The sequence below is a fragment of the Diabrotica virgifera genome, chromosome 5 (assembly GCF_917563875.1).
Source record: "Diabrotica virgifera virgifera chromosome 5, PGI_DIABVI_V3a".
Classification (NCBI taxonomy): domain Eukaryota; kingdom Metazoa; phylum Arthropoda; class Insecta; order Coleoptera; family Chrysomelidae; genus Diabrotica; species Diabrotica virgifera.
This window is the reverse complement of record NC_065447.1, coordinates 188,763,024-188,773,868: the sequence shown is the minus strand read 5'-3', so window position 1 is coordinate 188,773,868 and position 10,845 is coordinate 188,763,024. Positions and strand designations below refer to the sequence as shown.

Genomic DNA, 10,845 nt, shown 5'->3' with positions numbered 1-10,845 from the left:
GTATCCAATGTTAGAGCTAAGACTCCACTCATATACATTCCCTAACAACACAAAACATTCCAGGAATGTACTATCAACGTTCTATTAATATTTGAATGTCCTGGACATTTAAGGAACATTTAGTGAGCATCTGATTAAATTATTCGTGGAATGTTACCACAAGACATTCTGTAACGGTTCACGTTACGAGATTAGATCTTTAATTATTTTTATAATTATTGTCCCTCGGTCTCCATTTAAATTCTCTAATTTCTCGTATAGGACTACTGAGGTGACGTCATACCTCGGTGATGGAACGTACTCCACCTATCGAGAATGATTTCGTTTTCTGAGAGAATTTGACGTTTTGCTCTGTGAAGTGGCGAGACACTGGACTTCACTTGTGGCTGGGGATTTGGTTAGTATGGATGGCGTGTGAGGATCAAATTTGGAGGTTAGACCTCGTGTTAGTAAAAATGTGTGACTTTTGAATTATGGATCACCAAACCTATCTAGGAGTGTTTGAGAATAAAGAAGGTATTAATCCAATGGGGTTTACAGCATAACATCATCGTATCACACGCCATCCATGTGAAATCTTAAATAATACCTCGAAACACCAAGAGGCCAATCTCCAACCATAAGTCACTGGGAGTAGTTACTTGGGGAACAAGCCTTTTGGGGGCATTCCAGCTCCTTTTTGTATTAGCACTTGGACCTACAGGAGGCATGATTTTTGCACTATCCTAGTACTCATTTCCGGGGATGCGCCAGCAACCTATTTAGGAGTCGTTCGGGTTTGTTTGGGAACTACCAGTGGGTGACATCAGTAACTATTGTGTGTTTATCTCCTATGTTTTATTTTAATGCACTGTTTATTAATTTTGTTTCAGATTTAGTTTACCTATTTATATAACATATTTGTATATTATGGTACTAAGTTCCCAAACTCATGTATCATTTTGCGGTACTGTACGTTGAGCTCTGCGTATTTGCCCAAAAGGTATTACTTCGAATATTTTATTGTTTATTTAGGTCGATTTCATATCATTATGTAAATTTAGGTTGTATTATTTGCTTGTTTCCCAAATAGGTTATTTATTCGCTTTATTTCATTTGTTCAGTTAATTCGTCGCTACTTTATTTTATTACATTTGCTCGGGTAATTTAGGTCATCGTTTCGGTATTTATCTTAGCTTCATTTTTACCACTTTTATTAATCATCAACTAGCCTATATTTGTCCACTGCTGAACGTAGGCCTCCCGTAAAAATTTCCACCTATTTCTATCTTGAGCTTCTTGCATCCAATTTGTGGTGATGCGCTTGATATCATCCGTCCATCTAGTCGGTGGTCGTCCTCTGCTTCGATATGCCTCCTGCCTTGGTCGCCATTCCAGAATCTTTTTGGTCCATCTGTCATCCGTCAGTCTGGCAACATGTCCTGCCCAAGCCCATTTAGCCATGGCTATTCTTTCAACTGCCTCCGTGACTCCTGTTCTTCTTCTTATTTCTAGGTTTGGTACTTTATCTCTGATGGTAATACCTAACATTGATCTTTCCATAGCGCGTTGTGTAACTCTTATTTTATTTATTGTTCTTTTTGTCAGAGTTAGTGTTTCTGCACCATATGTAAGAACCGGCAAAACACACTGGTCAAAGACCTTTCTTTTTAAACAAACTGGAATATTAGACTTGAAAATGTTATTTAATCTACCGAAGGCAGCCCATGTAAGACCTATCCTTCTTTGTATTTCAGTTGTCTGGTTATCTCGGCCTAAGCGAATCTCATGTCCTAGATATTTGTAAGCTATTACTTGGTCGATGCTATGACTCCCAATCTGAATTTTATCGCTGACTACAAGGTTGGTCATAAATTTTGTCTTTGAGGTGTTAATTTTAAGACCAATTGTTTTTGACACTTTATAGAGCGTGTGCAGCATTTTTGTAGCTTTATCAACTCTATCAGATATTAAAACGATGTCATCGGCAAATCTTAGGTGGTTCAGATCCTCCCCGTTTATATTGATTCCCATATTATCCTCTCCTTCCATTTGCTTGAACATATATTCAAGAACAGCTGTAAACAATTTCGGGGAGATAGTATCACCCTGTCTAATTCCACGTTCTATTCTAAATTTCTTGGTATCTTCATGAAGTCGAACACAAGCTGTACCAGTTTCGTAGATACTTTTAATCAAGGCGATATATCGGTAGTCAATGCGGCAGTCCGCCAATGCTCGAAGCATTTTATGATGATCTATAGTATCGAACGCCTTTTCATAATCCACGAATATAAGAAAGATAGGCTTGTTATACTCTGTGCACTTTTCTATTAGCGTTTTTATAACTTGTAGATGATCGTTTGTTCCGTATCTGGAGCGGAACCCAGCCTGTTCACAAGGTTGGTAACTATCCAGTTTGTTCACAAGCCGTTTTGTTATTATCTTCATGAATAGTTTGTATGTATGGGAGAGCAAACTAATAGGTCTGTAGTTCTTCAGATCTGAAATGTCACCTTTTTTATGCATTATGGTTATTATTGCATTATGCCACTGAGAGGGGGTTACGCCTCTTGTCAAACAAACATTGAACATATTTTTCAACACATTTATTAACGTTTCTCCTCCTTCTTTGATGTGTTCAATGACTATCCCATCTTCTCCAGGTGATTTATTGTTTTTCATCTCCGAGAGAGCTGATTTTATTTCCTCTGTTGTGATGTCTGGGATGTCTTCTGAGCCTACATTTTGAACTTTTGGTATTTGACTTTGATCAGGATCTGGAAGTTCTTCTCGCTTATACAATTCTGAGTAAAAATCTTGAGCAATTTTTAAAATATCTTCCTTATTTGTTGTTATTTCTCCTTTTTTATTTACAAGTTTACAAATATTTTTCGATCCTTCAGTCATTTGTCGGCGCAGTACCTTTAAACTCTTATTTTTTTAAACTTTTATTAATGCATTTGCTTAATTCTTCATGGTATTTTCTCTTCGCCAGGCTTGTGCCTATTTATTTATATTACTTTTAGTATTCATCGGTTTTCAATTCAGTTGTACGTAGCAAGCGTACTATAACCATTTGGTAGAAGACTTATGTAATTTTGTACCCTATATGTAAGTAAGAGGTACTAATACCTGTAATTTTGTAACAGATAACATTATTGTTGTTATCTTAGATATAACCTCTGTATAACTTTTGTCATGTTAGAGTCACAGCATAATATGAACTTGCTTAACTCAGAGATTGTTAAAAATCTGGTAGTTAATTTTAATAAATGTTTATTTATTTTGTATATCATGAATTTTATTATGTTCATTATTACAGAGTTAATATATTTAATACTTGACATCAGTATAAGATACCTGGGAAAATGATCGAAAATCATTTTCATGGCGCCCATGATTTGTTAGATTTATTTATTTTGTTCGTCTTTAGCAATTATCCATCTTCATTCAGTTTCAGTACATTATTCTTATTTTATTATTTCATCTTTTAGTCATCATTACTATCTATATAGAGCTACTGTTCTTCGACAGGCATGCAAACGAGCCGTATCCATCCTTGAGTGTCAAGTGGTTTTCTTGCATCTCTTGCTAGCCAACTCTATTCAGTTTGCCTCTGTCTCTTCCCACTTCTACTTCTATCCCTTCTAATCCCCCTTTCTTCAGTACTACTGCAAAGTAGTATTTTTTCCTATTGCGGCTTCTCAACGTAGAAGCCACTTCACCCTTTTCTTTACACATCCCACTCTCTCTTCCTTTTTATTACTTAGTTTTTTTTTTCATTACTTCTGTTGGAGTATATCACTCCAACAGAAGTTCATTTTTGTTACACTGGCTGCCCAATACGTGGTGCCAACCGTTTTATGGTTTTAAGACAGTAGTTCTTTTAGTTCACTTTCCTTTTATTGGAATTTTCTGTATTATTACCTTCTTGATATCTTTGTATACATGTTATTTCTGATTTATTTTTGGTCTTTTTATTTTTATTAATACTAAACAGGTAGACTTATACTGCTTTTGGTTTTGATTAGTTTATTTTTGATACCTCATTTTTAGTTTTAGTGGTACAGCTCATATTTTAGTTTGAATTTTGTATTTTTATTGGAAACTTATTTGTGTATTTAGAATGAGTATACATGACTGACATTATGTTCTATTATTATGGATTTTTAGTCCTTCTACCAATGGTAGTATGTTTGTACGTACAATTAATCGTTGACTATATGCATATATTTTTTTTCTAGTGTGGTTATATTTTACACCTAACTAGAAATTATTTTCAGTATTTAGGTATTTTATTTACTTTATTGATTTGATTATTTATATATTTTGCTGGCATTTTGATTTGTTGGTGTGTCACTAATATTTTCTCCATATGTATCTTTGTCTTACAAACTTTAGATTATATTTTATATTTGTTATTTTTGATATTTGGGTTGTTTGGTAAGACAGGCACACACCACAAAGCACAATCAGTCCACAACATTAGCTTCTACACATGATACGTTGAATTCGCATGGTTCGGATGATTACACATGGTCATCCAAATTATTTTTTTTTCTTTAATTGGTAGTGTTAAACATAACAATTATAATTATTGTATAGTAAAGTAGTTCCATTATCCATCTCAGTTTCTAGTTTTATTATTGTTCATAATAATATTATATCAATGTGGGTACCATAATATAATGCTCATAGAAATCAGATACTTTAGGTTGAGATTTAAACATAAATCTTTTATTAGTTAGAAACATTGGTACTTTTTCTATTAAGTTTAGAACAATCCTCAGAAGAAGATTAACTTAACGGTGTCGTTCAAGCTAATCTCTTCTTCTGTTTGTCTTTAGCTTAGCTCAATCGTTAGTATGGTTAGAAATTTTAGTCTGATTTTTTTACCATCTGATAATGCAGGTACCTACATACATTGCTTGATTTCATCTTTGGCTTTGTTGTTGATGACTTTTAATTTATTACTTATTAATTTAATTATTATGTAGTACTTTATGTATGAGTTTAATTTTTTTTTGGTATTATACATGATGCATTGTAATTATTATTATGAGTCAATGTTATTAATTGCTAATCCTGTCAGTAGGATTATACAATTAATCAGAACTTCACTTGTATTTTTGTTTAGTTTTTGCACACCTAACCCCTTAAGTTAGAAGGGTTGTTGAATTATTATATATTTATATACTTATTTGGCTTATTTGGACAGGTAAGCTCATACAAGTACTCTTGTTTAATATGGATATTATTATGGAACTGTATGTGATGCACTACTTATCTCAGGTTATGTGTTATATTATTTGGAATATTTGATTACTTACTAATTTTTTTTTGATCATATTTATATCTTATTATTGAATTTGTCATATTGGAAAGATGTGGTTTTTAATTTGTTATTGGGTTACCCTATTAACATTATTTGTCTCCAATATCTTAAACACTTTATAATAATTTATAACCTTCTATCCTACACAGTATGATTCTGGAATTAGTTTGGAATTTTGATGTAAGTATGTACGAATTCTTGAGTCTTTCATATTTCTTCTTAGAAACTACTTAGTCTGTTGATGCTCAAAGTTGGTGAATACGTGGGTTCGAAGTTCAGCAAGGCGCCATTGCTATCCGATTTCGCAATCTATGTCTTTCATTGCAGAGTAGACAGATGTTTATCTATCATAATATTTCTGGTCAGGAAATGCTTGCAGCATGTCCTAACTATTCTTGTCTAATTAGTCCAATTATTCCAGTTACAATTATTTGTATTATTATTATTATAGTATTATTATAGTATTATTTACAATTTGATAGGGAAGTATTTAGTTTATATTTTATCTCGTACTTCATAGTATGTTTGTTGTTGACTATCCCTATACGCAGTAGGTTTGTTAAGTCAGTATTTGGAGTGTTTAGACAAATGAGTTGTTCATCAGAGTATATTCCCACTTCTTTCCTTAGGCATTAGTTGCTATTCAGATTCTGGAATATTTCCTGAATAATTCCACGTATGTGAGAACGCATGAATTTGCAGTTTTAATTAAAATTGGTTGCCCGTTCTCGTCAATTTTTTTTCCTATCACTTATCATATTTTCTTTCCTATCACTTATCATGGTGCCATAGAATTGGTAAGTTCACCATTTATTCTTTTTCCTTTCTTACTTATTCTTACATTATTAGTACTCTATCTGTGTCTGGCTATTCTCATACATCTGTTGTAGCAACATGCTATAGTTCGCGAATACCAGCACAAATTAAGTTTATGTAGTTTCTAGAATACTTTAGTCAATACACTTTAAGTATTTATCTTACCTTTGATTTAGTTTGATTACCTCTCTGTTACTTAGTCTGTTAGTATTTTTTTTTCCTGACTTATTTTGGATTACTTAGTTTAGATAGGTTCATATTACCGGATGAGGGTGTATGTAGACCTAATTTATTTATTTTGTTCAGTATTAGTTACCATTGGATCCAATAATTTAGTTTATTCAGTATTAGTAAGAATTGGTCCATAAATTTGCCTGATCGTTCTTTTTTGGATATACTCTTAAATAAATCTGGTGTCCATTGATAGTCCGATTCTGGATAAGTGTCCGATTCTTCATTTATTTTGTGTATTTGGTTGGATAGGTTCGTATTACCGGATGTGGGTGTACGTAGACCTGATCTGTTTATGTGGTTTAGTATTGGTGTGAATTGGTCCATAAATTTGCCTGGTCGTTCTTCTTTGGATATGCCTTTTATGAATCTGGTGTCCACTGATGGTTCGACTTTGGATTACGTGTCCGATTCCACATTTATTTTGGTTATTGAGTTTTGGATTCCTTTGGTATGTTTATTATTGGTATTATTTGGCATTAGTGAGAGTTGTTCGATAAATCTTCCTGATTGTTCTTCTCTGGATATACTATTATGAATCTGGTGTCCATTGTTAGTTCAATTTTGGATTAAGTGTTCAATTCTTTACTTATTTTAGTTACTGATTTTTTTTATTCACTTTGGTACATTTACTTTTGATATGGTTCGAATTGGCTCACACCTTTCCTGGTTGTTCCGTCCTTGGATATATCCTTTATCAATCTGATGTCCATGGATAGCTCAATTTTGGTTTTAGTGCCCAATTCGACACTTAGTTATTATTATGAACTTTAGTACAATATTTAGTTTGTTTGGTTTTTGAAGAAATATTAATATTGGTAACAGAGAGTAACATAGTAACATTTTAGTATGAATTTGAGTCATATATTTATTTTTCCTTGATCATTAGTTTATATTTAGAAGTAATCTTGCGATTCAACGTGGATTGGTAGACCATTGTAAATTTAAATGTTAATATTTTGATATTTAGAAAAAAAAAATTTTATGGATAAAATTTTTTCCCGAGTAGAAGGGGATTGTAACGGTTTACGTTACGAGATTAGATCTTTAATTATTTTTATAATTATTTTCCCTCGGTCTCCATTTAAATTCTCTAATTTCTCGTATAGGACTACTGGGGTGACGTCATACCTCGGTGATGGAACGTACTCCACCTATCGAGAATGATTTCGTTTTCTGAGAGAATTTGACGTTTTGCTCTGTGAAGTGGCGAGACACTGGACTTCACTTGTGGCTGGGGATTTGGTTAGTATGGATGGCGTGTGAGGATCAAATTTGGAGGTTAGACCTCGTGTTAGTAAAAATATGTGACTTTTGAATTATGGATCACCAAACCTATCTAGGAGTGTTTGAGAATAAAGAAGGTATTAATCCAATGGGGTTTACAGCATAACATCATCGTATCACACGCCATCCATGTGAAATCTTAAATAATACCTCGAAACACCAAGAGGCCAATCTCCAACCATAAGTCACTGGGAGTAGTTACTTGGGGAACAAGCCTTTTGGGGGCATTCCAGCTCCTTTTTGTATTAGCACTTGGACCTACAGGAGGCATGATTTTTGCACTATCCTAGTACTCATTTCCGGGGATGCGCCAGCAACCTATTTAGGAGTCGTTCGGGTTTGTTTGGGAACTACCAGTGGGTGACATCAGTAACTATTGTGTGTTTATCTCCTATGTTTTATTTTAATGCACTGTTTATTAATTTTGTTTCAGATTTAGTTTACCTATTTATATAACATATTTGTATATTATGGTATTAAGTTCCCAAACTCATGTATCATTTTGCGGTACTGTACGTTGAGCTCTGCGTATTTGCCCAAAAGGTATTACTTCGAATATTTTATTGTTTATTTAGGTCGATTTCATATCATTATGTAAATTTAGGTTGTATTATTTGCTTGTTTCCCAAATAGGTCATTTATTCGCTTTATTTCATTTGTTCAGTTAATTCGTCGCTACTTTATTTTATTACATTTGCTCGGGTAATTTAGGTCATCGTTTCGGTATTTATCTTAGCTTCATTTTTACCACTTTTATTAATGCATTTGCTTAATTCTTCATGGTATTTTCTCTTCGCCAGGCTTGTGCCTATTTATTTATATTACTTTTAATATTCATCGGTTTTCAATTCAGTTGTACGTAGCAAGCGTACTATAACCATTTGGTAGAAGACTTATGTAATTTTGTACCCTATATGTAAGTAAGAGGTACTAATACTTGTAATTTTGTAACAGATAACATTATTGTTGTTATCTTAGATATAACCTCTGTATAACTTTTGTCATGTTAGAGTCAGAGCATAATATGAACTTGCTTAACTCAGAGATTGTTAAAAATCTGGTAGTTAATTTTAATAAATGTTTATTTATTTTGTATATCATGAATTTTATTATGTTCATTATTACAGAGTTAATATATTTAATACTTGACATATCAGTATAAGATACCTGGGAAAATGATCGAAGATCATTTTCATGGCGCCCATAATTTGTTAGATTTATTTATTTTGTTCGTCTTTAGCAATTATCCATCTTCATTCAGTTTCAGTACATTATTCTTATTTTATTATTTCATCTTTTAGTCATCATTACTATCTATATAGAGCTACTGTTCTTCGACAGGCATGCAAACGAGCCGTATCCATCCTTGAGTGTCAAGTGGTTTTCTTGCATCTCTTGCTAGCCAACCCTATTCAGTTTGCCTCTGTCTCTTCCCACTTCTACTTCTATCCCTTCTAATCCCCCTTTCTTCAGTACTACTGCAGCAAAGTAGTATTTTTTTTTGTTTCCCTCATTTTTATTTTCATAAAGAGCCCCAACTATTTAGTTACCTTAGTTCTTTTTGAACTATTTAGTTATCTAGTCAATTCTTTTTTTTCCTTACTTCTGTTGGAGTACCTATATCTTTCTTTTTACTTTCACTCCAACAGAAGTTTTCTTATTTTTGTTACATTGTTGTTAATATTTTTAACTTTTTGGTTATACTAAAGTCACTTTCAATATCACTTATCAGTCCTATAATAATTATTATAGGACTGATAAGTGATACTGAATGTGACTTTAGTATAACCAAAAAGTTAAAAATATTAGAATTTTCTCTGAATGAATATTATCTATAGATATGGGAATAATTAAAAGATATTACTCATAGATAGTAGAATAATTCAAAGAACAATTCACTGAATAAATTTACACATTACACACATCAGAAAGATTATATATTATGTCACCTTGAACAAGAGTGACAACAATGGTTGTAAAAACTATTTATAAAAAACAGATATTGCTATTTACCGTGTGATACGATGATGTTATGCTGTAAACCCCATTGGATTAATACCTTCTTTATTCTCAAACACTCCTAGATAGGTTTGGTGATCCATAAATCAAAAGTCACACATTTTTACTAACACGAGGTCTAACCTCCAAATTTGATCCTCACACGCCATCCATACTAACCAAATCCCCAGCCACAAGTGAAGTCTCTCGTCTCGCCACTTCACAGAGCAAAACGTCAAATTCTCAGCACACGAATCAAATTATTACCTGAGGTGTAGAGTATGTTCCATACTCTGAGGTGTGACGTCACGTAAATATTTATTTACGAGAAAATTAGAGAAGTTGAAAGAAATCAAATGAGAGACCGAGGGGAAATGATTATAAAAATAATTAAAGATCTAATTTCGTAACGTGACCGTTACAATCCCCTTCTACTCGGGAAAAAAAATTTTTCAATAAATTTTTTTTTCTAAACTTCAAAATAATAACTAAATCTACATGTCTGTAATGAGAACTCACATAAACTTGTCAATGTCAAGTACTTCAGTAATTAAGAGGTCTCTTTTTGTGTGTTTTTTCTTAGTACTATCTATCAAAAAAACACTTTCCTACTTTTCTTCTTTCTTTCTTTGATTGGTCGTACACATAAGAAATTGAAGTAAACGGGAATTTTGTGTTTTTAGCCATCCATGTGAAATCTTAAATAACACCTCGAAACACCAAGAGGCCAATCTCCAACCATAAGTCACTGGGAGTAGTTACTTGGGGAACAAGCCTTTTGGGGGCATTCCAGCTCCTTTTTGTATTAGCACTTGGACCTACAGGAGGCATGATTTTTGCACTATCCTAGTGCTCATCTCCGGGGATGCGCCAGCAACCTATTTAGGAGTCGTTCGGGTTTGTTTGGGAACTACCAGTGGGTGACATCAGTAACTATTGTGTGTTTATCTCCTATGTTTTATTTTAATGCACTGTTTATTAATTTTGTTTCAGATTTAGTTTACCTATTTATATAACATATTTGTATATTATGGTATTAAGTTCCCAAACTCATGTATCATTTTGCGGTACTGTACGTTGAGCTCTGCGTATTTGCCCAAAAGGTATTACTTCGAATATTTTATTGTTTATTTAGGTCGATTTCATATCATTATGTAAATTTAGGTTGTATTATTTGCTTGTTTCCCAAATATGTT

At 33.0% G+C, this 10,845-nt stretch overlaps 1 long non-coding RNA gene across 1 annotated transcript; it reads left to right on the top strand.

Annotated features, from left to right (window-relative positions):
* Positions 1 to 7,943: 7,943 nt before the first annotated feature.
* LOC126885244 (uncharacterized) lies at positions 7,944 to 8,528 on the top strand. Its single transcript, XR_007698351.1, has 2 exons — positions 7,944 to 8,007; positions 8,085 to 8,528. It is a non-coding gene; the product is annotated as an uncharacterized LOC126885244 (long non-coding RNA).
* The last annotated feature ends 2,317 nt before the right edge of the window (positions 8,529 to 10,845 follow it).